Genomic DNA, 26,730 nt, shown 5'->3' with positions numbered 1-26,730 from the left:
CATGAAGGGGTGCTGGATTTTGTCAAATGCCTTTTCTGCATCTAGTGAGATGATCATGTGGTTTTTTTCTTTGAGTTTGTTTATATGGTGTATTACGTTGATGGACTTTCGTATGTTGAACCACCCTTGCATCCCTGGGATGAAGCCTACTTGATCATGGTGGATAATTGTTCTGATGTGTTCTTGGAGTCTGTTTGCCAATATTTTATTGAGTATTTTTGCATCAATGTTCATGAGGGAGATCGGTCTGTAGTTCTCTTTCTTTGTTGTATCCTTGTTTGGTTTAGGAATCAGGGTAATTGTAGCCTCATAAAAGGAGTTTGGTAATGTTCCTTCTGTTTCTATTATGTGGAACAATTTAGAGAGTATTGGTATTAACTCTTCTTTGAAGATCTGGTAGAATTCTGCGCTGAAACCATCTGGTCCTGGGCTTTTTTTGGTTGGGAGACTTTTAATGACTGTTTCTATTTCCTTAGGGGTTATTGGGCTATTTAAATAGTTTATCTGGTCTTGATTTAACTTAGGTATGTGGTACTTATCCAGAAAAATGTCCATTTCTTTTAGGTTTTCCAGTTTTGTGGAGTAGAGGTTTTTGAAATATGACCTTATAATTCTCTGGATTTCCTCAATGTCTGTTGTTATGTCCCCCTTTTCATTTCTGATTTTGTTGATTTGGGTTCTCTCTCTCTGTCTTTTGGTTAGTTTGGATAAGGGCTTGTCTATCTTGTTGATTTTCTCAAAGAACCAACTCTTTGTTTCATTAATTTTTTGTATTATTCTCTTAGTTTCTAATTTATTAATTTCCCCTCTCACTTTGATAATTTCCTGGCGTCTATTCTTCCTGGGAGACTTTGCTTCTTCTTGTTCTAGAGCTTTCAGGTGTGCTGTTAAGTCACTAGTGTGAGATTTCTCCAACTTCTTTATGTGTGCATTTAGTGCTATGAATTTCCCTCTTAGCACTGCTTTCATTGTGTCCCATAAGTTTGGGTATGTGGTGTCTTCATTTTCATTGATCTCTAGGAAGTCTTTAATTTCTTTCTTTATTTCTTCCTTAACCCATTGGTGATTTAGTTGAGCATTATTCAGTTTCCATGAGAAAGTAGGTTTTCTGTAGTTTTTGTTGTTGTTGAGATCTAACTTTAACCCATGGTGGTCTGATAGAACACAGGCGGTTATTCTAATTGTTTTGTATCTGTTGAGATATGCTTTGTGGCCAAGTATGTGGTCAATTTTAGAGAAAGTTCCATGGGGTGCTGAGAAGAATGTATATTCTTTCTTGTTAGGATGGAATGTTCTGTAGATATCAATTAGGTCCAATTGGGTCATGATATCAGTTAAGTCCTTTATTTCTCTGTTAAGTTTCGATTTGGGAGATCTGTCCAGTGGTGAAAGTGGGGTGTTGAGATCTCCCACTATTAATGTGTGGGGTTTTATATGTGGTTTAAGTTTTAGTAATGTTTCTTTTACATATGTGGGTGCCCTTGTGTTTGGGGCATAAATGTTCAGAATTGAAACTTCATCTTGGTGGATCTTTCCTGTGATGAATATGTAATGTCCTTCTTTATCTCTTTTGATTGATTTTAGTTTGAAGTCTATTTTGTTGGATATCAGTATGGCTACCCCTGCTTGTTTCTTAAGACCATTTGATTGGAAAGTCTTTTCCCAGCCTTTTATTCTTAGGTAGTGTCTGTCTTTGAATTTGAGATGTGTTTCTTGTATGCAGCAGAAAGTTGGGTTCTGCTTTCGTATCCATTCTGTAAGTCTATGTCTTTTTATAGGTGAATTAAGTCCGTTGATATTAAGGGATATTAACGACCAGTGATTGTTCATCCCTGTCATTTTTGGTGGTAGTGTGTGTGTACTTCCCTTCTTTGGGGTTTACTGTTGTGGCTTTATCTATTGCCTGTGTTTTCAAGTGTGTATCTGACTTCCTTAGGTTGGAATTTTCCTTCTAGTGCTTTCTGTAGGGCTGGGTTTGTGGATAGGTATTGTTTAAATCTGGCTTTGTCTTCGAATGTCTTGTTCCTTCCGTCTATGATGATTGAAAGTTTTGCTGGGTATATTAGTCTGGGCTGACATCCATGGTTTCTTAGTGTCTGCATTACATCTGTCCAGGTCCTTCTGGCTTTCAAAGTCTCCATTGAGAAATCGGGTGTTATTCTGATGGGTTTACCTTTATAGGTCACTTGGCCTTTTTCCTTGGCTGCTCTTAATATTCTTTCTTTATTCTGTACATTTAGTTGTTTAATTATTATGTGTCGAGGGGACTTTTTTTGGGGGTCTAGTCTGTTTGGTGTTCTATAGGCTTCTTGTATCTTCATAGGCATTTCTTTCTTTAAGTTGGGAAAGTTTTCTTCTATAATTTTGTTGAATATATTTTCTGTGCCTTTGAGTTGGTATTCTTCACCTTCTTCTATCCCTATAATTCGTAGGTTTGGTCTTTTCATGGTGTCCCAGATTTCTTGGACATTTTGGTTCATGACTTTATTGGCTTTAGTGTTTCCTTCGACTGATGAAACTATTTCTTCTACTGTATCTTCAATGCCAGAAATCCTCTCTTCCACCTCTTGCATTCTGTTGGTTATACTTGCATCCGAAGTTCCTGATCTTTTACTCAGGTTTTCTATTTCCAGCATTCCCTCTGTTTGTGTCTTCTTTATTTTTTCAATTTCCTTTTTCAGTTCTTGGCCTGTTTCCTTTGTTTGTTTCATTGCTTTTTCATGATTTTCTTTCAGTGTTTTATTGTTTTCTTCCAGGACTTTAATGTTTTCTTCCAGGACTTTAATGTTTTCTTCCAGGAATTTATTTTTTTCTTGGAGGGCTTTATTGTTTTCTTCTAATTTGTTTGCTCTTTCCTCTAGTTGTTTATAGCGTTCTTCCAATTTCCTTGTCTTTTCCTCTACACAAGCCTCTACCTTCTTCATGAAGTTACTCATAAGGCTACTTTCTTCTGCTTCTTCCAATTTTTGGTGTTCAGGTCTAGATGTTGGAGGCGGGCTAGGTTCTGGTGATGCTGTATTGCTCTTCATTTTGCTGTATGTACTTCTGCCTTGACGTCTGCCCATCTCCTTGTGGTTCTTTCTTCGTCTTATCAGTGTACTTGTTTCAGAAAGAGCTGACAGATTCAGGAAGACTCTCTCTTTTGTCCAAAAGGGAGTTCTCTTGTCCAAATCTCTGGTCCAGAAGGGAAGTCCGGGGCGGGCTCTGGTCCAGAATGGCAATCCGGAGCAGGCTGGGAGCTGGGGGCCGGTCTCTAAGTCTCAGGAAGTGGCTGGAGTCGCGGGCAGATGGGCGTGGGGGCAGGGCGCGGAGATTGCAGGGGCTGCCGGGGGGCTTGGAAAAGGGGATCCCTCCCGATGGGGCTAGAAGGGGAGCTGTCCGGTGGCCAGAACCTGGTGCCAAGTTGGGCAGGTCTTCCCGGAGTGGCTGGTGTCCAGGGATTGGGTCCGGGTTGGACCCGGGTACTCACCTCTGGACCAGAAGGGAAGTCTGGCTTAACAGAAGTTCTTAGTGGATATATGCAAACAATTATTTTTACATCTAGCTTTTCAGATGGAGACATTCCAAGTAGTATGTATGTGATGGCAAAATCTAGCTCAAAACAGATTTTGTGATATGGTTTACAACAGGTATGTACTAGCTCAAGGATGTGGCGCCGAAGTAACGGGATCATGGATTTGCAACATGTGCTATGGAAGTTGAAGCCACTGTGGAGTAAATAAAGGTACCAACTATGGCTTAGGTTTCCAGGATATGAAAATTTTTCTTGTAAATTTGTATAAACATCATACTTAAGAAGTAGTCTCTTCGTTTGGCTACTGTCCCTGTGCTTTATCCAATCTTGGTCTCAACAATTCTCGCTCATATAAACCCTCCTCTTTCTCACTAATTGGACTCCCGGAGCTCCACCTGGGGCCTAGCCCTGAATCTCTGCATCCAGTTCCCTCAGTCATTGGATGGGGTTTCTAGCAGGACTATTAGGGTGTTTGGCCATCCTATCGCCAGAGTAGGTCAGTTCCAGCTGTCTCTTGACCATTGCCAGCAGTCTATTGTGGGGGTATCTTTGTGGATTTCTATGAACTATGAACCAATGGCTGAGGGGCCCCCAACTGGATCAGGCCCTCTGAATGGGTGAGACAATTGATTGGCTTGATCTGTTTGGGAGGCATCCAGGCAGTGGGACCGAGTCCTGTGCTCATTGCATGAGTTGGCTGTTTGAAACCTGGGGCTTATGCAGGGACACTTGGCTCAGCCTGGGAAGAGGGCACTGGACCTGCCTGGATGGAGTCTACCATGTTGATCTCAATCCTGGGGGAGGCTTTGCCCTGGAGGAGGTGGGAATGGGGGTGGGCTGGGGGAAAGGGGATGGGGCAGAAGCGGGGAGAACAAGGGAATCTGTGGCTGATATGTAGAACTAAATTATATTGTAAAATAAAATTAAATTAAATTTAAAAAAAAGTAGTCTCTTATCTGTTTCCTTTACTCTTGCAAAGAAATGATAGTTGAACTAACAGTGAGGAAATGGCAAAAGTGCACCCTCTGTGAAACACTTCTGTCCTTCATAAAGTGACAGATGGAGATGTTTTCTCAGATTTGGTCTTGATGCATTCACCCCCAAACACTGCATGTCCCATGGCAGTTAGTGAAAAATGTTCAAAAATTACATAAAAATCAATTGATCTCAAAGGTGTTATAAGGATTTATTCATATTTCTTAAGTATGAGCAGATAGGTAAAGCACATATAATATGTGTGATAATCTCCAAAAACCATACATTTTTGATTGATTTCTGTGGGAAAACTGTCAGTCACACTGTCTTTAATAGGCATATTATATACAAATCCAAAATTACTATAGAAAATAAACAATGACATATACAGTTTTAAAAACTAAACATTTAAAACTACGTAAATGAACTGAAGTTCTTGTTTATTGAAAACATTTTTTCATTCAATATATTCTAATCATGGTTTTCTCTATAACTCCTCCCATACCTTCCCCACCTCCCACCAACCAAACATCATGCCCTTTCTTTCTCTTTAAAAAACAAGCAGGCAAGCCGGGCAGTGGTGGCGCACGCCTTTAATCCCAGCACTCTGGAGACAAAGCCAGGCAGATCTCTGTGAGTTCGAGGCCAGCCTGGTCTACAGAGTGAGATTCCGGAATGGTACCAAAACTACACAGAGAAAATCTGTCTCAAAAACACAAAAACAAAAACAAATGAACAAAAAAAAAAAAAAGCAAGCAGGCAAACAAAACAGTATTAAAAAAAAAGAGAAAAGAGTGCTAGAAACACACACACATACACGTATACACACATTAAAATAAAATATTAAAATCAAAACCAGAAACTATAATATACAAGCAAAAGACCTTTGTTTGTTAACTTCTTTCATATATGTATATATTTTAAGAAGCTTCTAAAACCTTGGTGTTTTTATGACCCCTCAAATGGCCCTTAGGGCTAGCTTTCCCTCCCTACTTAATTCTTTGCTTTCTAATAGCCTGATACTTATATGCATTAACCTTTAGGGAGAAAAATGCAGAGCATGTGTGATTTTTTTTAACTGGCTTTATTGAATTCTAATGATATTTAATTCAGCCGACATTGGCTAAAGAGTGACCAAGAGCAATGTGTCATGCTATAACCCTTAGGAAATATTAAATGAAGGAGACAAGGGAAATAAATACTCAACTAAAATGTTCAGTGGGGATGAGAGAGCAACTCGGTGGTAGGTCACTTGTCTATCAGGCATGCAGCTCTGATTTTGATCCTTAACATAAAAAAGAAGAAAACGTGGGGCCCGTGGGGAGGGTTACAGAGGAAGTTACATTAGCATAATGAAAAACATGATTTACAAGTCTTCAGAAAGGAATAAATTGGTATAACAAGAAGAATGTATAGACTTTATAGAGGCTGAGACTATGTAGATGTAATTGGCTTTATCCTTTATCACTAATTTCACTTTATTTCTGAGTTGAATTTCTATTTTGCAACATGAATTATTTTATTCATTGAGGTTAAAATGCAGAATGCCAAGACTCTTGCTGTCAGGCTATTCTAGTGTTACCTGACAATAAAATCAGCTGTAAAAACTGGGTGGGCTAATAACTGGAATGCTATCAACCTGCCAGTCAGTCTTCACAAGGATCACAGTAGGAGTGTGTAGGAAAATGAGAAAATGAAAGCATTAACTGGCCTAGAATAAAAGGTAAATATAGAAATGCAATATGGGCTAGAAAAGGCAGAGAAGGCATAATCCATAGTGAAAATTATGGATTTATGAAACCAGTATTGAAGAGAGAAACACTGTATAGGGTTTTTCTTATAAAAGCCTATATTTTTATGAACCTGTTGTATAGTAGGTTTTTCCTTACTGAATATTAAAAGTGAGGGATAAATTAGAGAGGTGGGGTGAGAGGTTGGATGGTGCCAGTTAACAGATCATTTTTTATCCCAGGGAAAAGTAATAATGGGTTTTGAAAAAGATGGTAATTTGAAGCCTTTGAAATACATTTATTTCTGCCTGTGATCCAGTACTGTATTTCCTGAAGTCAACTGGGATCAGAATTATAAACTAAAGGCTGCCTCCTCTCTTTATTCATCTCCCTAAAGGCAAAAGGATAAGTTTTTTTAAAATACAGACTTAAAACTGACTGAATAGTTATTGTTTTCATTATCTCTAAGAACAACATTGTTGCATTGCCCATTTTAAACAATGTTTATTATCTGTAAGAAAAACATTGTTGCATTGTCCACATTAAACAAATGCAACAAAGGAAATCTGAGGTCACAATAAAAAGAAGTGAGATGTGGTATAATTCATCAAACGATTTACACTTTACCAATGGTATTTTAAACCTGGGCTATTTGATAAAAATGCAGAATAATGATTAATGTGAATAGGATTCTAAACATATCATTCCAAGTCAGCTTCTTCATGCATGTGAAAATATAATAACCTATCAGTGCTTTATTATATATAACTCAAATACTTTCCCCCTTTTAAGGTATTTTGTGGATACTTTAAAAGTACCCGCAGCCACCAGCACTGTCTCATCACAGAACACTTGCTTTACTCACAGGAAAAAAAAAAGAAATAAAAAACCTTTTTCTCAACAATAGTCAGCCCCATTGCTCACTCCTCCACTTTCTAACCTGCACTAATCTGCTATGGGTCTCTATTGCCTATCTGATTATTTTATACATGGAAAGTGGAATGCAATGCATGACTTTGGTGTCTGACTGCTTTCACTTGCTTAATGCCTCTCTCCTACAAAATGTCATTTGTGCAGGAGGACATTGTGGCTTTTGGAACTTGACAGTACACTATTTTACAGATATACCACATTTGATTTCAGTATTCATTAGTTGGTAGATACTAATGTCCCTTCATCTTTGGTGGTTACATATAATGCTTCTATAAACATCTGTGCACAACTTTTTCTTTGGTTGTAATTGTCTCAATCGTGTGTGCATAGACCATGTGATATCCCCACTTACACTTACCTATTTATAGAAACACCAGGTATTCTTCCAAAGTCGCTGCTTCATGTTATATTCCCATCAATGATGTATAAAGAATCCCGACTGCTCGACATCCTTGCTAGCACTGGGAATAGGCATTTTGTTAGCAAGTCTGGCAGCATTTCAATCGGGTTTTTCAAGCTCTTCAGATCCTTAAACAGTTACAACACAACTACCAGCTCTGCCTTGGAGTGGAAAGCAAGTAGCCCTTCCCCCTCTCTCCTGTGAGATGTGGATCACATGGGCAAAGGTGATATGGACTGTCATTATTGAAAACATGTTTCAAACGTGAATGTTTGTATCCCATTGAGTAACAGAAACATGTTTCCCACAGCTAGCCCTGGCCCGTCCCCACAGCAGTAACAAGTTTTGTTCTTCAGGATGTATATCACCAGAATGTTGCATATGTAACAATGATTAGATTGCTCTGCTAAACTGGTGTTCTGACCTTGTTTTGTCATAGGCACCATTACAAAGAAACATGGCATCTCTTGGATTGGGCCGCAAAGAAAGCATGCTTTCAGTTAAAATCCAGCAGCAAAGTAATCAGGTTGCAATTCTGCATGCCATAGAAGCCAATAGCAAACAGAGTAAGGTGTTTATTGTTATGCAGTGAAGAATATAAATAATGTGTATTCTCCATCTGTCAGTATATGGAAAAAGGAACAATGTACTCTGCTTCAGTTGAAAGCTTGGGTGCCGCGATCATAAGCGTGTACAGTAGCTAATGATAGCCTCTGAGTAGTGTCATCCAAGAGAAAAATGGAGGAGATATGTGGGCCTTGCCCTTAGTAGTTACTGAACAAATTAGAGTTCCATTTTCATATAAAAAGAAATCTCTTCAAGAAATTTTATGGAGGGCTGTGCCCTGATAGCAGAACAATTACTGCTTCAGATGAGCATGTTTTATGGCAAATGCTGCCATGACTGTGCTTTTCAGTGTTAGCTCTTGTGCATGATTCATAGCGCTGTGAGGAAGATGTAATTGTGGGACTCATCTGGGAAGATGCAATCCATCCCCGTCTTAGTCAAATGCGTGGAAATGAGCTCACCCCACAGTATCAGCACCAGGGCCGTGCTGTGCCACCAATGACAAGCCTGTAAGTATCAATTAATGGGTTTGCTAATAAAATCAGAGGGTGACATTAATCTCTGTAAAGCCATGTTATTTTTCTACTTTGTTGATTTATTTTAAAACTAAGGATGAGATTTGAGGATCAAACTCGTTTCTGGCATGAATACTTTTAAGAGGTCTTTACAGAACATTTTTCATGTGGAAAGCATGGCTATAGGAATACAACAAGGCCTCACAGTGTTTATAGAGCAGTGCCCCTCCCCCAACAACAACAAAAGCCTAGTCCATACTTTCTTTTAGTGGTTTTAGAATAGTTAAATACTAGTAAGAGAGATTAATTTGAAAAAAGAGCAAGTTAAAGATGAGGCTGGTAGCTGCTGCTAGCCATAGCTTTTAGATGTTAGTTTCACCTTAAAAATGAAAACTACACACAAGTAACACTATATGGACTCAACAGGTTCTATTTAGGAATATATATTACTTTTAGCCACTTGACAGTCTATACTAGATAATTGCAGAGAGGTCATAGGCACTACCTTTATCTCTCTAGTTAGTGATGACATTAGTGTCCGAATACAGATTAGATTCATCTCTTCAAATAACATGGAGTAGTCGAGGGTTTTCATTCCATGGGCACATTCTACATGTTTATTGAAAGCATGTTGTGCCCTCTTAATTTTATCTGAGTAAATAGATAAGAAGGCAAAAATAAATTTCATAAAATTAAAAAGGGCATCTATCCTATCTTACTATAATTTTGCCAGATGGGTAAGTTTTATGTGGGAAAATATGATTCTTTCTTTACTAAGTGTCTGTGCATTTAGCAACCAACCAAGTATCTGTTGAAATACATGCACTAAGGTTTCTGCATTGGCCAACAACAGCCATAGAGGAGACCATTCCAGAGCCACTTAGATTAGCTGCTTTTCAGTAAAGGAAATGATGGCTAAGATGAGTCCATATTTGTTGATGATTTTTTGAAATACTATGTTTATTTTTTTTTGAAAATTTGTTTGCACAGTTTGATGTAATCCACTGTCCACTAACTCCTCCCAACTCCCCTCAGGACCTACCACCTGTTTTCTTTCTGATTTCATGTCCTATGTTATTATCACTAATGCCCCCCTAAGTTTCTACAAGAGCAATAAATCACATGACAGTTAATAAAAGAAAAATTGGAACCAGAAGATGTCTTCTCTCCACTCCTCCTGGCCAAGATGAATTTGCATATTGTAATTATCCACTTTCAAACAACATGCTTGCAACTAAAAACTAAGAAAAACAACATGGAAACTTTATTGTTAGTCATATTTTTGTCATCCTGACAAATATCTTCAAGTATAGAAATCATTTTACTATCAGATTTCTCATATGTCCATGAAGCACTGAGAAAATATATGAAGGTCACCAGATCTGTGAAAAAAGATTAACCAATTCATTAGAAGATCTAACATTTTCTTAGTTGACCTACTTATTTTTTTCTCTTCACATCATTCTTAGAACAAATGTAGTACATCAAGAAAATATTTTTTCTTAAGTAAATAACCCCAACTGCTTACATTTATAAACATACTATATGAATTCTAAGTTGAAAGAATAAGTTCTTATAATTATATAGTGCCATTTACTAATCAAGTTATTTAAAGATTGATTTTTTTTTTATTTTGTGTGTATGGATGCTTGCCTACATGACTATATTTCTACCATGTGTATGCCTCATGTCTGTAGAGGTCAGAATAGGGTGTTAGCTTCTCTGTAACTAGAAATAAAGATGGTTGTGATCTGCCATATGGGTGTTGGGAACTGAAAGTGGGTCATACAAGAGTAGCAAATGCTCTTAGTTGCTTATTAACCCTTTGTAACTGATGTCTAAGTTTGACATCTCTCTGCATTAGCTGAGGTATCAGCAGGAATTCTGGATGTATCTCTGTAGAATTAAAAGCTACGAGGCTAGGGAGATATATCAGTAGTTAAGAGAACATACTGGTCTTAGAGAAAATCCAAGTTTGTTTCCCAGATCACAGCCATCTGTAACCCTACTTGTAATCCGAGACAGTTCTAAGAGATCTAACTCCCCTCTGGCCTTCACATACACCTGCATTTACATGCACATACCCACCCAGAAACACACACATGCATGCACATAGCTAATAAACAAACAAATAAATCTTTTAAAAAAAGATAAGTCAAAATAAAAGCTAACAAATTCAAACTATGAGCTCAAAGCTTTTCACATTTTTAAAATGGAATCGCTAAACAAAAAATTTTATAAAAAATAAAATCTAACATCAGGCAAGGCATGATTTTGACCAAAAGATTTCCAGTCAGGGGCTTCCTGACAAATACGTGCTCCATTTCCCAATTTGAAAGAAATGAAAATTTTTAGAAAGAAAAAAAAAGTGAGAAAAAAAATGAAAGTGGGAATGAAGAAAGAAAGGGAGGAAGTAGGAAAAGAGTAGAAACAAGAAGGGATATCTTAGGTCTCTGTCTGTGTGGGTGTCTGCATCTCTCTCCCTCCCTCCGTCATTCTCTCTACTGTTCCTCCCTGTAATCTACTTCCTTTAACTATAACCTTTGTATGCTGGGATGTAATAATCCAGAACTGTGCTTTATTGAGACTGCTGCCCCAATCCAGAATTGAGAACAAAGCATATTAAGACCTGTAAATCTGGATTCATTATACTTTCATCTTCAAGCAGAAAGAAGGGAGAAAAGACAGGAAGGGGAAATGACATCCATAAGATGCCTTCTCAACAACCAACAATGCATACTCTTTTTTAAGGAATCCGCAAGCCTTAATCTTGATAAATCTGTTGGAAAATTAGAATTATACTTTTCAACTAAATTGCTCACTTTATAAAAAGTACACCATAAGATTTCATTAAAATATAGTAGTATTTGTAAATCAAGTTTAATTTTGGTGCAACCTTTCTCTTGGGAAAATTGAATTGTGAACCCCATTAACAAGCAAAAGAGGACACTGTGATTTCTGTCTGCTAAGGACTGTGACAGATTGACATCCCTGAATTTGCTTCCAGGGGATCAAGCATAAATGTAAATACAAAACATGCCTTTAAACCAAAAGGAATAAGCTTTTGAGAGTACTTTTACCTCAATTATAATAAAGAATATTAAACCAGAATTTAAACTACCAGAGGTGAAAGAATTCATTCTCTCTATGCTAATTAGGTTCAGGATGCTAAGTGATTGCATTTACATGTTTGCTTTGTTAGGCACTTCCCTGTGCCTTGTATTTAAGATGCTGATTAAACACATATTTTGTTTTTAAATAACTGGATTGAAGAAACTGAGGAAGAAAACCCTTTGTGGGATTTGGATTCCAAAGAGTAGAATACATCTGGCTGCTCAAAATGAGTCTATTTGATTAATTCTACCCTAGGACCATTTTGAAGTTATTAATATTTAGTGATCTACACATAAATAATATGTGTGATTTAAAAAGCAAAACAGAATACTCCTGAGGTGAATGGAAGGATAGGTGAAGGTGATGTTGGCACCGAACATGAAAGTATAATGATTTTCAATTTAGAATCTTTACCACAAATGTAGAGCACGGCATCTGTGTTTATGATGTTTGGTCTAGTTCTCTCATCTGCAGTCATCATTACCAGCTCCAGTTGTTGCTTGGAAACCTCTGGGACAGTCATTTGAAAAATGTTCACATGAAGGGTAGAAGAAAGTGAAGGGAGAAGGGGTAGCTTTAAATATGTCTTTTTAAGAGTCCTGGAGCTACATTATATCCTTTCAATATGTGTTTGTAAATAGGGTATGGCTACACAAGCCTGTAATCTCAAGCATTAGAAAGCAGAGGCAGAAGGGTCAAGAGTTCAAAGTCATCTATGCAAGTTTGAGGCCATCTTGAGCTACCTGAGACATTTTTTTTTTAAATGTTCTCTCTACAAGTTTCAGGAATATATCTTATTGGAGAGCAACTGGGTACAAAGTCAGTATCACTGTGGCGTTTTTCACACTAGTATACCTGAGACCACCTCTGTCCTGGGGTGAACTTTTCATTCCCTTAAAACCTGTTTCTCTCACTACTTCCAGAGCTCAATGGTCGAGAACTATATGCTGGGGTTTCATTTAATTTGAATCCAGGAGGAGCATCACCACTTGCCTCACTGATGGTTGTACCATCTTAAGATGGTTTTTTTTTTTTTTTTTTTTTTTTTGAGCTGTTAACATGTAGTAGAAGCTGAACATGTGGTACTGGAAAGAAGAAAGTTCTCCTACTAACAGGGTTCTCCTCTACTGGGCCAAGGTTTAAGTGCCCCCCTCCAGGACAGTGGATTTCCTAGGTCAGCGGCTTCCATATCCCAGAACTGTGAGGGCTTCCTGTTTTTACTAGCATCATGATGGCTTCATCTTCTCTATTTGGAACGAGCCCTTCCTGAGCTCTTTTTAATAGCCCCTGGAAGGTCACTGTAGATGTAAGGATAGCCATGTGGAACATGCAGGAGGTAATCGTTAACTGGTTATGAATGTGGCTGCTTTTTTGTCTAAAGACACCCATGTTAATGTCTCAAAGTCATTATGATACAATGAATGATTTCCTTTCTGCTCCTGAGACACTTATTTGCATCTGAAGTTCAGAAGTTCTTCAGGGAGACATTTTCTACTGGCTACAAATCCTAAACATAATCCTGAGCAAATTTCTTGAAAGTACAGTACTTTTATTATTTTCTAGTATGAACCAGAGAAACCACAGGAGAATTTAGAGTGCACCTGTCTCATACATGTTATAGAAAAGCAGAGTTCTAGCTAGAAGGTTTGTCTTCTTTTTTTCAATCACCCCAAATCTACTAGAAGATAATTTCACCAAAGAAATGGCAAATTCCACATAAAATTTAATACACTGTTAACTTCATTTGGAAATATAGACCAGCAAGTTCAGTGACTGAACCAGTTGCTAAATGCTGTTTCTTAGAGTTTCTGTTATTGTGATCAACACCATGACTAACAGGAACTGAGGGAAGAAAGGGTCTGTTTTATCTACAACACTCAGGTTAGAGTTTATCACAGAGGAAAGTTAGGGCAGGAACTGAAGGCAGGCATTCATACAGAGATCATGAAGGATCTATTAGTGGCTTGATCCTCATGGCTTATTCTGCCTGCTTTCTTATATATCTTTAGACCACCTGACCAGGGGTGGCACCACCCACAGTGGGCTCTTCCCTCCCAATCAGTCATCAATCAAGAAAATGCTCTACAAACATTCCTACAGACAATCTGATGGAGGCATTTTCTCCACTGAGACTTCCCCTAACTTGTGTCAAGCTGAGAATAAACTAGCCAGGATATGCTGAAAGTACAGTTTACTTTGGGGGGCTTCAAGGATGTGTATTTAGAACAAAGTGCAAATTGTTATTTTTGATAGCAATTATTCATTGTCTTATTCATTACTTGACAATTTTAATGCTAAGCAGTGTACAAAGCACCGAGTGAACAGTGATAATCAACACAAACAAGGTTCCTGTTATCATCGTGATCAGATTTGGGAGGAAAGCATTGAAACAACTTGATCCACTCACTTCCTGCAGAAGGTCAATGCTGCCGCTGAGAAAACAGATGAAACCAAACCCCAGCTCTCCCAGACTTCCAGTTAAACAGATACATGACGCTTATAAAGAAGAGGTCATTTTTTCTATTAAGTGTGAGGAAGGGTGTCTCTGTTAAAGATTATTGTTACTACATCCAGAATCTATATATTTTAAATCCATAATTTCTTGTGTAATACATGTAATCTAGACAACTTCCAGTGGTATGTACTGTTTTCATAGAAGTCATAAAATCATCATAATTAGGCAGTCTTCACATATGGAAACTGAAATTACAAATTATGTATCTTATCCTGTAAAGACATTAATGTGACATAAAGGGCTCTCCCTCATGACCAACAGAAATCCAATTATCTCAAAGGTACCACTTCCAAAATACTGTCACACCAGACACTGGTATTTTAATCTGTGAATTCATGGTACTAAAAAAAAAAAAAAAAAAAAAAAAAAAAAAAAAAAAAAAAACAGTGAGTATAAAATGGAAACAGTGCATACGTTAAATGCTCCCTTTTCTGTGGTGATAATAAATTAATATGCGTGCCTGACATGGGAAGACAGACCTGGGAGACATCTCCTATAACCAGTTCTCTGTTTGCCTAAGATTCTGGATTTCCTGAATCTTTGAGTTTTTGATGAGACCCAGTGCTCACTGCCCCTCACGATCAATGTTAGCTCATAGAGTTACAGAACATGTAGTGCTTGTGTAAAAACCAAATGATTAGGTGTTTTAAAGGAGTATAAAGTGAGATTCACACTTAGATTTAATGTAAAGGAGAATAGGTTTATCTGAAAAGGGTATTTTAGGATTGAGGACTCAATCTTAGGTCAATATATAAAAAATGGGTTACGTTATTTGTGTTGTTGCAGTTAAATAATGGTTTAGAGTGAGGTTTGTATACCACCATATTATGTATTTTCCTTGTTCTATCTATATCTCAAGAGTTTCAGATAATTTTGTGTTAATGGTATAATAAATTAAGTAATGACTAAAATAATACTAATATTAAAATTATTATTAAGTCAGGCATATAATAAAAACAAGACTGAAATTTTTCTAGGCTAAAAACTGAAATTGTAGATTTAATGCTCTCACAACATCTACCTTGTTTTAAAACCAGACAATATTTGACTATTTGACAACCAGTCATTTGAACATCATGATTTATCCTGATTCTTATTTTTAAAAATATGTAGTAAATTTTATTTTTATGGCTTTCATTTTTACTAACTGATTAACCAAATATTAGTTATATTATACTGTTATAGTAAATAAACAAATGAACTAATATCTTATAAATAAATTTTTTTTTCAAGTCTTACAGAGACAGTTCTGTATACTAAATGGAATTTACGAAGTAAATTAAATTTCTTGAGGAATTGCAAAGAAGAGATCCTATAAGCCTTATCTCCTTGTGCTCTGATACTATTACAGAGGGAGTTCTCTGTGTTACATAAATGCAGACAAGCTAAATAAAACAGTAACATAAGCTTTACTAAAGTCAGAGTTTTGTCACTGATAAACACAAGTCCTTTATATTCTTCAAATGCTCTTTGATCCTCGAAAGTCCTGCAGCTTTCCTGTTGATAAAACGGCAAGGAACTGTCACCTGGGAAAACTAAAAATGAGTTTGATTTAGCAACATCAAATTTAAAAAGGATTGATATTAAGCCTTTCTAAATGATTTTATTTGGGTTACAGATCTGATAATTTAGAGTACATTTCTTCATTGGGAAACTCACATTCATCTTTTTTTTTTTGGTCCCTAGTTTCTTGGAATTAATTTTGTAATCTCAGGTTTTGTGATGGTCAGCTAATTTTGAAAACTGTAAATTTTGACAACCTTTACTTCTGATCCAACATCATCTTAAACACACACAAATATTCAGGAGGCAAGCTGTATATTATACTAGGAATCAACAGCTCTTCCTTTGAAAATGCTCAAGAAAAGAAGCCAGGGAAACTACTTTTAAGCAATTACCCCAAGGATTAATGGAACAATCTAAGCAACCCAGGCTAGGACAACATTGGAGAAGGTATATTCTGTTTCTGAGATCATTTATTGAGTCATTGAACAATTAATTTTAGCCTTCAGGTAAGCTATTCCCAACTTGGCATCTGGAAATTTCTTTACATGAGAACTAAAAAGACAAAAGCAAAGAAGCATTTTGAAGATCAGAAGATATTCTCAATGTAAATGAATGGGGAAAATGTGTGTTGTTTCTTGGGATTCCAGCCCATGGCACAGCAAAGAGGATGAAGGTGGACTGGGAAAGACAACACTGGTTTGCAAGTATTGATAAACTCAGAGAACTGAATGGGAAAAGAAAAATTATAGAGAGGGCTGGAAGACTTAGCCCAGGAACATGTGAATAAAATTTTAGAATATTTTAAGAAGTTATAATTTATCCTAAAAATAATGGGAGAACATTAAGATGGTTAAAATATTTTAGAGGAGACCTGTGTGTTTTGAGAATAATCAAGAGGAACTGATAGGATGGAAACTACTTTAGGAAGTTAAAATACTGATCAAAATCTGAGGGGAAAATGTTGATGTAATAGGAGGACTTTGGATCTGTGAAGGTAGAGAGGTTAGGACATTGGCAAGCTCTTGCCATGTACATTTGCTTGGATTGTATTCACTAGCATGTGTAAAGAAAAGGCACCAGATTCCAGAAGGATGCCTGGCTTTCAGACTTGGGAAAGTAGTTAAAAAGGGTCACTATTTACTGAAATGATGAATTAGAAGAGAGAAGACGAAGCCAGTTTGAGGACACACTTTCTTGAGAAAGACTTGCAGATCCGCATAAAAAATGGAAACAAATTTAAAAATAAAATCATTCAAAGCCATTATTATTAGTTTATGGAAAATTTTTATACCAATTCTGTTTTTTTTAACTAATAAAGAAAGTTTTAAGTAGATATATTTTGGATTAGAATATTCTTAGTGCCCGGAAAGTCTGGACTAAGCTACTGCATATTTATTCTATCAACAATATCTAATTTTTTCCTAACTATGATCCAATGTATTTCTGACACTGAGAAGAAAAGACGTGTCCAATACAGTGGGGGAGGGGGGAGTGGCAATATGATAACCAAAGTATTGGAAGCATTCTGTAGTTACTGAGAACTTCACCTAAAATAAATTCATCACTTCAAAGTCTCATAGGTCAAAAAAGATAAGATGAAATCCTCCTACCCATAAGTCTACTTACCCATGGAGATAATGGAACATATCTGAAGAGAAATGATAGTACAGTTATGCCAGACAAGGTCCACAAAGTACATTTTGAGAACTTCTGAAGTAGAGGAAAAAGGAAAGCACATTATTTCAAAGCAGGTGATCCAGGGGACCGAGGATGTAGCCTAGTTTAATTGGTAAAATAAGGCAGAGCGCTCAAGAAATACTTAATTTTGGAGAACAAGAGTAGATTACAACAGACCAGTTTAAATTCTGAATCTGTCTTTTTAAATAGTCATTTCATATTGACTTCTTAATTCTGAGCAAAATTCTCTTTACGCAACTACTATATCGAAGTCAGTGCCATTGTGACTGATAAAGAGGAAGATAAAGACAACCACAGTGGTCCAGATAACATGTTCTCCCATCATCTGTGATTTCTGTTGTTTATCCCTTCCCCACAACACTGTTACTGAAAACAACCACAGTCCTAGTAAGTGGATGAACACAACTATGTGCAAAAGAGACCATAAAATTCTGCCAGTAAAGGAGATCCCTTACAGATAAGCACACATCAGTGTTTATGATCCATACATTCCCATTAAAGCAGCTATAGCTAGAAATGGGATACTAGAGAATACTTAAGGACAAAAATTATTCCTCACAGAAGGGACTGATTAGTGTGATCCCCTAAATACTTTCTATTTCTCCGGTACTAAGTTCATTTTCTAGAATCAAATCTCCTCATGACACAAATTTTTAAACCAAATTACATGCTTAAAATACATCCCTAAGGTTTCTATTCAACAGCCACAAGTTTGACTAACCACATCCCTTCTCCATTAGTTTTTAATCTCAAATATAGCATCTCTATATGCACTTGACTGGAGCCAAAATTGGAGACATGCTAGGTTTCTCCATTTTTAACCGCTTATTTCAAATCCATCAGAAAAGCCTTTTGCTTATATAAAACTCATCATGAACCTCTCTGGGCGTAATATAACATAGTTTGAATTATCATCATCCTTTCCAAAACTGCATGAAGGCTTTCTAAGAAAATAAGTATATAAAAATACCTATATCTAATAATTCATGCTTTTCCAGCAGCAAGTTTTATCTTTCTCAAATATAAATAAAATGTTTTGGATATTCAATGTCTTCCCATTGCAACTTGGAAAAGCAAATTAAAAAAAAAATGTCTTTGTATGAAACCAAGCCCTTTAGTTACCACAATAGCATATCACTATAAATTCTAAGTGTGACAACCAAGTGCTGTGCTGCTTAGAAAGCAAGGTTGTGAAAACACATTACCTGGGCATCTTGCATCTTGGCTTTCTGCTTTCCAGTTTAGGCAAGTTAACAGTTTTCCTGTGCATCACCTGAATACAATGATAAAATATTTGGTTGTAGCCCACACTTTTTGTTGAAAATTTTGCCCGTGTTTATTCTTTAGGAATTGGACCCCTGACATTTCCCACACTTAAATTGCTCATTCCCAGATCTTGGCTCCACATTATCTCATTTCAGTTGAAACTCATTCATCAATTCAGAAAAACCTTCTCTTGTCTGCCTACAGTCTACAAATGTCTCTAAACTTCAGAAATCATCATGATCATTTATCTTCGTGTGTGTGTGTGTGTGTGTGTGTGTGTGTGTGTGTGAGAGAGAGAGAGAGAGAGAGAGAGAGAGAGAGAGAGAGAGAGAGAGAGAGAGAGAGAGAGATTCACATTAGGATTGGAAACTGTAGACATTTCCTTCCTGAGCTGTGAGAATAAGTTCTAATTTACTCTGAGGTCCTATTTGGGAAAGAAAAAAAAAAAAAAAAAAAAGGACAAGTGTCTGTGGATCTTGTTTAATCTCAGAAAGAACAGCATCCTTTTTGTTAATGAGTAGGATACAATGTAATGGTGAAAGTACAGTGTTGATATTCACAATAAAGGCATCTGTAGCTAGCATTGAAAGAAGAGGATATAGCGCCAGTTCTAGAATTTTGGATATGTCTGTGAAAATAAAGGAAAAGAAGAAAATAACAGTTGAACATAGCGAGCCCCTGGTGTTCACTTATCGCACTAAAGTATATTGAACTGGGAGAAATAATATAATGAGAAACTAATATTTTAAAAGTTTCATTTAAATTATTTATTAAAACTGGATGAAACGTCCCCTCTCAATTTCTTATTTTCTTATGCCCTCCTTTGACCTCATCCAAATATTCATTTCCCTTAGATGATTTGTATGAGTGAAACCATTTTATATTTCACAAATTAAATATTGCCTTGCTTTTGAAAAGGCTAAAGGTTTCTCAAGTACTGGTATGCACCAAGATATTATATCTGAAATAGACATCATTAAAGCAAGCAGGTATTGGAAAAAATGAAGAGAAGAGGGAGACTTAGAACAGGCAGTTATGTCAATTATATCCTGATCTTACTACAGTGTATGTGCTTACCCAAGTATTCAATAAACTAATTCACAGTGACATATTTAGGGACAGGTTTTTTTTTGTTGCTGTTGTTTCACCTAAGAATCAGTCTGTTGGGACATCTTAGGGAAAAATCACTAAGTGTAACAAGCAAAGCAAAGCATAAAAGCATTGGGGGGAAACAGACTTATGGTATCATCTTTGTTGCTCATTTTGTTCCAGTTTTATGTCTAGAAGCCCAGTATTATTTCTGTACTACGATTTTTAGATTCTAGAATAATCTAAAGTAACTAGAGCTCTCAGAATCCTGGTAAATAGAATAAAATATCACATTAGTGGTGTAAAAAAGGAGGCACACATTTCTAACAACTTTGTACGGATATGTACATGATTGTGTGTGCATTTCTGTGTTTCTGTCTGTGTTTACACACGCATGTGGAGGCCATGTGTCTTTTTCAATCACTGTCTACCTTAGTTTTTGAGCTAGGAGATCTCACTGAATCTGGAGCTCGTTGAAGCAGCCATTGTGGCTGACTAGCAAGGCCCAAGCATCCCTTTGTCTCTTAGTATTTAGTGATGAGATTACAGACAATTACCACCATGACTTGAGATTTGGTTGGGCTTAAAAGCTCAGGCTCTCAGGTTTGTGCAGTCAGCAATTTGCCTGCTGAGCCATAGCCCAAGGCCTCTTCCTGAACTTCTTTTCATTCCCATTATTCAATGTCAAAACTGTCTGATGAATGTGGAACAATATCCTCGTGAATTATATTTGACCCAGCCCAAACCCAGTGTGGCCACACTGAGAGCAGGATCCTTTGTCAACCTGATCTCGATTCCTTGGTTTCTAAGCAGTGCCAAAGTTTGTTCCCAATATCTTACTGCTAGAGATGTCAGGGATCTTTTCAGCCATTCTTTCTCCTTATCATCTAGCGCCATAACACCATATTCCAGAAACTTCGGTATCCTTGAACTCCCTCCCATTATTCTTTGTCTTCCCTTTGATCTTTATATTGTTTTTCTTTCACTTCAAGGTATTTCTCCTGCCCACTGTTCTGATTTTAAGAACTGAAGGATCTTTTTTAAATGAGTAGTAAAACTTATTTCTGAGTGTTACCTGATATGAAGGACAACTGAGTAGCATCTTAAACTCAATAAGCATTATCTTGACAAGCTGAGTGTGAAATAATAAGTGAATTTCCTGTTGTAAATTGTGTAGGACTTCTAGGGTTCTATGATTCAAGATGTGGGTCTTGAGATGGAGATGAGGACAAAGTGCTTAAAATAAATTAATGCCTTTAATCTGTGGAAGTTGCCAATCAAAACACAGAACTCCCCATGCACAGCCTTGGGCGCATCAGCAGCCCAATTACACAGAGTCTGGCCCATCACCAATGTTTTAACACTTGATTTATTTCCTGTTCAATTTGTTCAATAAGGCCATAGTTAATTGGTTTTCCAAGTGAGTGTTAAAATATAAAACTCTACCTTCATTAAGTGGAGACTGTGCTTATTATGCACCAGTGACTTGCAAGTCTATGTAAAGGTCACTAGGGTGAGATTTCAGGGCACTATTTACAAATCACAGCTTTGACTTGGTACTAATATGGTAAATAACCAATAAATAGCAAAACCACTGTGATTCATAACAAGAAATGAACATATGAAATATTTTAAAATGTCCCTGAAACAAAATATACTTAAAGAGACCATTTTTAAAATACTGTATATTATCGTTCAAATTAATTACTTTTTATGTTTCTTTAAGAAAATGTATCAGTGGATATCTATGTTACTCTTATTTATTTAATTTGTTTGCCATGCTCCTGTGGTACACCAGGGCATTTAATGTAGTATTTTGACAATATAAGTGAAAAATTAGAGACTATATGATGAAACCTAATATGTTTTGAAATTAAATTGGACTCCTATATGAACACAAAGAAATTAAAAGCAGTAATTTTTATCATGTCATTTTCTATGGGCTATTTTTAACTTGAACACTTCCAGCAGGAATGCTCTTTTTCATTACCGTCAAATGTGATTCTCAAGAAATATCACTTGACAAGGGAAATGTAATTCAGAGAGCAGTATTTACATTCTTGTTAGAAAAAGGTTATATTTTGGAAATTTTTTCAGGAATCCTAAATATTATCCGCAGTGTGGATTTTATACCTAAATGTCTCTAGTTAATGTTTCATTAACTACCGCCACCACCTTCTCTTCATTCTGGAAATGAGTAATATGTTCCAAATAGAAGCATCAAAATTGAAATCTGCTAAGTAATGTCTAGGAACTATAGGCTGATAGACACACACACTTAGAAGAAGCCCCTGCATTTAAAAGGAATGCTTTGCACACAAAAAATAATAGGATAAAACTGTATGCAGATGGGGTCTAAATGTCACCTAAAGTGAACAGCATGATTTAATTATGTTTTATTGCATAATATCATGACATTTTAGATTTTAATAGATTCCTTCTTTAACAATAAACTTGTCTGTCTTTGAGACATTGTGTTTAAATTCCATGACACTGATGCTTTTCAGAGTTGTGGAAGAAAAATACCACAAATTAGATGGCATGTATTTGCTAAATCCCAATTCTGGAGTCTATTAGTCTGAAACCAAGACACCAGTAGCCCCTTCTCCAAAGAGTGAGGCTAGAAGTCTCCCTTGCCTCTCACTGACACCTGATTTTATCACTGATTCTTTGCATTCGCTCACAGCCAGTTCCTCCAACTTCTCCCTCTATCAATGCATGTGTTCTCTCTGGGAGTCTGTGTACACCTATAATTCCTCTTCCTATAAAGATGCCTCCATCACCTTTAAAGATTTGTTCTTAATTTGATTACATCTACAAAGACCCAATTTCCAAATAAGGTCATAGTCACAGGAATTAGTAATAACCATTATTTAGGGTACAGAGTTCAACTTTTGACAAAGGTTTTTAGAAGTATTTTACATGTCAGATTCAGTATGTAATTATTTGACTCAAATTGTTTGGACAAAATGATAAATATCAATGATATTTATTATTTATGTTTCAATAGTTACCTGAACCCAAAGAGCCCATAAAATTTAAATTGTAGGTAGAGCAAAGCCATATTAACATTATATGTATGAGTTTGAAAATTGCTAATCAGCTTAAGAATTGTATTGTATTCATTCAATTTCATTTCATTCTTGTTTTATTTTCACATTATACTAGCATAGAGGACAACAGCAGCTCAAAGTCCTACCCTTCATTGCTTGCTCTTCTAGTAAATCTTAAAGTTCCACCAGACTAAACCCAGTATCTAGCTCTTTTCACACTGGCATTGAGGGTGAGATCAGGACAAAGTGTTCCATTAGTTTCTATACAGTTATAATGAGAAATGAGACAAAGTGAAAGGTAATAAGGTATGTGAGGTACTTAGTACCTGTCTAGCAGGCATACATTTCTTTGTTATGATTAAATAACCAAGTCATTCCAGTATATTTTGGCTTTATTTAAGTCATATGGAGGTTCAGCTCAACAGATACTGATAAAGTAAAAGCAGTTCTTCCAGGAGGTGAGTTACAAACAGGACCCAGACATTGAGACAGAACCTCTTATCACAATGCTACTATGATGAGCTAAACAGATTGTACCAAATCATGATATTTATGACTATTTTGCAAATGACATGACCAGTCCATGGCAATTCATTAGTTTCCCTTCTACCTGATAGCGACAGACTAGCTTTGCTTCAAAACAACTAGGTATTGTGGTAAATGAGCATTAATTGTAAGATGATAATTCTAAACCTAGTATTGTCACATGATAGCAGAAGAGATTGCCTAACATCTAACCTCTATCTGTATGTTCACAGAAACCAACCCAACTTCTTATCTTGGGTTATTTTTCCTTTTTTACTGCATGCCGTGCTTACAATATCCACAAATGTCTTTTATATTCTAATTTTTGTATTACCCTTTCATTTGCCTTATAAATTTTACCCTCCCTTACTTCCTTCCTGCAATTTGATTTTCTGTATAATTATACAAATTTACATGTGCATATGATATTCAAATCTTCTATGGGACTCAGAAATCATGTTTCTCACAAGCTATATTAGGTGTCTTTAAGGAACTTGGTAACTTAAAATATCATGCCCATAATATACATGAATAATTACCTACGTAAGAGGAAATGTGAAATGTGAGAACATGATAGGAGCATGGTAAATTAACACAAAGTTATGGTTAATTTTCAAGGACTAACATAATAATAAAATGCAAAAGTAGATCCATCTCTTTCAAACTATAATGTCTACTATTTGTTTCCTATTAAAATAGTTTTAATTTTGGTTTCCTTTTAAGGAAACTTTATTTCATCTCATTTATTTTTCATTCTGCTTTAAAGTATTAATTTATTTTATATTTTAGTACTATAGTTATTTGTGTAAAATAAATTAAAAACCTTAGTTTCCATAAAGACAAATTCAAGTGACTATACAATTAAGTAATATGTAAATTTATTCATGGATATTATTATCTCTTTCCATCACATGAAGCTGATCTGGGGTAAGTTGCTTGAAATTTATGCCCTTCATTTTCTTCAGGGGTTTCTGGAAAGATTAAATCTGATGATTTATGTAAATCATGAAAATCATGAATTTAGTAAATGTTGTATCTGAGGTATCACATATACATTTACTGAGTACCATAAAGTACCCATAAAGTTCCATGTGCTAAGCACTTTATCTAGTACTGGGAGGCAAAAATGTATGGGAAAATATAAAGGAACAAGATTTCATTATCTGGGATACATAAAATCATATATATTGCTTTAAGGCAGGGGTTCTCAACCTGTGGATTTTGACCCCTTTGGGGAGTCACATACTAGACATTCTTATATCAGATATTTACATTACAATTCATAACAGTAGAAAATTACAGTTATGAAGTAGCAATGAAATAATTTTATGATTCGGGGTCACCCTAACACGAAGAACTGTATTAAAGGGTTGCAACATTAGAAAAGGTTGAGAATCACTGCTTTAGGGAATTCCAGAAAGAGCTGAAAGGCAATCTTCTCTGGATAACTAGAAATATGTAAGAGAAACTCCTCCAAGTAAGTGAAATTAGTCACTGTGGCTGTGAAGAGACCATCGGAGCATCACTGTATTATGCAGCTTGCAGTATCACAGCAGCATGACTTACATGCTCGTAAATGAATCTTGGAAGGTGCAAAGGTTTTTTCCCAGTTGCTTTAAGGCAAAGATACAAACTGTATTGATTTTTATAATAGAACTTGAAGACTACAACATTTTTTACATTCACATAAAGGCACAGGATGCTCAGGACATTTCACGTAGAAGCTAGAAAACTTCAGATTCATTACATTAGAAATGCAGGGAGAAAATGTGGGAATATCAGATTTGCTCATGTGCTGAGCAAAAATACATAGAAGTAATAGATACAACTTCGTGGCTATATGTATCTGGTAGAAATGTAGAGAAGGAAGAAAATGTTAAATGTCCTTAAACCAGACATAAATCAAATATCCAAGCACAGAGAAATTTGGTTTAGCAAATTGTATTGAAACTGAGGTTATCAGGAAATAGCTATAGGTGTTCTGTCCTGAGTAACCTTCAAATGTCCTCCTGCTTTGATCTGTAGAGTATAATGAGTTATTCAGCCTACTCCTGCTAGGAAGGAGCTTAGTTTTCCTCTCTAAATGTTCTGGAAATCTATTCTTCCTTAGTATTAACACTTTATATTATCTTTGACTTTCATAATAGATAAACAGTATCTATTTAATAATTTATCCAAGTATGTTTTGTGGTGTGTGTGTGTGTGTGTGCGCGCGCGTGCATGCATATGCACATGTGGACACTATGACAACATTGTCTGTCATCCTCAGCGACACCATCAACTTCCTATGAGATGGGATGGGTCTCTTTGGCCTGGGGCCCAGCACTTAAGCTAGGCTGGCTGTTTAGCAAGCCTTGGGCATCCTCCTGTCTCTGCTTCACTGCACTGGGATGCCAAACCATCAGGTGAGGTAATTGTTTACATAGCTTGTGAGGATGAGTCTCAGGACCTCACACTTGTAAGACAAACTTCTTATTCTTTGAGTCACCATATTTCCAGGTCCCAAATTTCTCACATATGCTATCATCATCATTATTATTATTCGGAGCATTTATTTTATTGAGATACTGTGACACACACTATATATTTTATCCTATAATACTTTAAAGATGTTTCTTGCATTCTGAATCCTGCTTTGCAATAATAAAACTGAAAATATTTAATGGCTGATATACCAGGGTGTCCCCATTATTTTAAACAGCTTAAATCCTAGTTACTAAAAATAAGTTACAATATTTATTCATACTTTGGAGTGATTGAGGAGAAGAGAGTGTCAGCTCGGTCTTGATTAGAATGCATCAGAGAAGCTCCATCACATTTGTCAGATAATTTTCTCAGCCTGACATTTTCTGGGCACAATTCTTTAACATAGCATTGCTTTGCAGAGTTTAATAAAAGTGTTTGCAAACTGTATTAGTTTAGATATCAATAAAACATTGGCTTTCGAGTGTTTGTGGGTTGCTTTTTTTTTTTTTTTTTTCTGTATTATTGATTTGACATCAGCCCCAAAAGAAAGCAAGAGTTTGAAGGTCAATGTTCCCTTAAGATATGTTGCAGTCACCTATTATAATAACTGGCTCAGACATTAGAAAAACTAATCATTTCAGCCTGTGTGTAGTAATATCCTCTCGGATGAAGAGTTGCCCAAGTTTCAAGATAACCAAATGTCAAAGCGTATACTTGGGCAGTAAACTAATTGGTAGCAAACCTCATTAAGAATTCTGGTTGCAGTAATAGCTTTTCTTCAATTGCCACTGCTGTTAATGAGAAGCACACCAACAGAAGCCACATTACCGCTCTGACAATTTGTTCCATTGATTTATTATGCTG

At 36.3% G+C, this 26,730-nt stretch overlaps 1 protein-coding gene and 1 long non-coding RNA gene across 2 annotated transcripts in view; one reads left to right on the top strand and one right to left on the bottom strand.

Moving 5' to 3' along the window:
- Positions 1-7,909, bottom strand: part of LOC119086795 — a 38,757-nt gene extending 30,848 nt beyond the window's left edge. Inside the window, exon 1 of the long non-coding RNA XR_005090151.1 lies at positions 7,511-7,909. This is a non-coding gene — a long non-coding RNA (uncharacterized LOC119086795). The remainder of the gene's footprint in view (positions 1-7,510) is intronic.
- The window catches only part of Khdrbs2 (KH RNA binding domain containing, signal transduction associated 2), a 518,703-nt gene that overhangs the window by 362,408 nt on the left and 129,565 nt on the right, over positions 1-26,730 (top strand). The window lies entirely within an intron of this gene.

Source organism: Peromyscus leucopus, chromosome 16_21 (assembly GCF_004664715.2).
Source record: "Peromyscus leucopus breed LL Stock chromosome 16_21, UCI_PerLeu_2.1, whole genome shotgun sequence".
NCBI classification, from domain to species: domain Eukaryota; kingdom Metazoa; phylum Chordata; class Mammalia; order Rodentia; family Cricetidae; genus Peromyscus; species Peromyscus leucopus.
The sequence above is the reverse complement of the archived record's forward strand: the minus strand, read 5'-3'. Positions and strand labels throughout refer to the sequence as shown.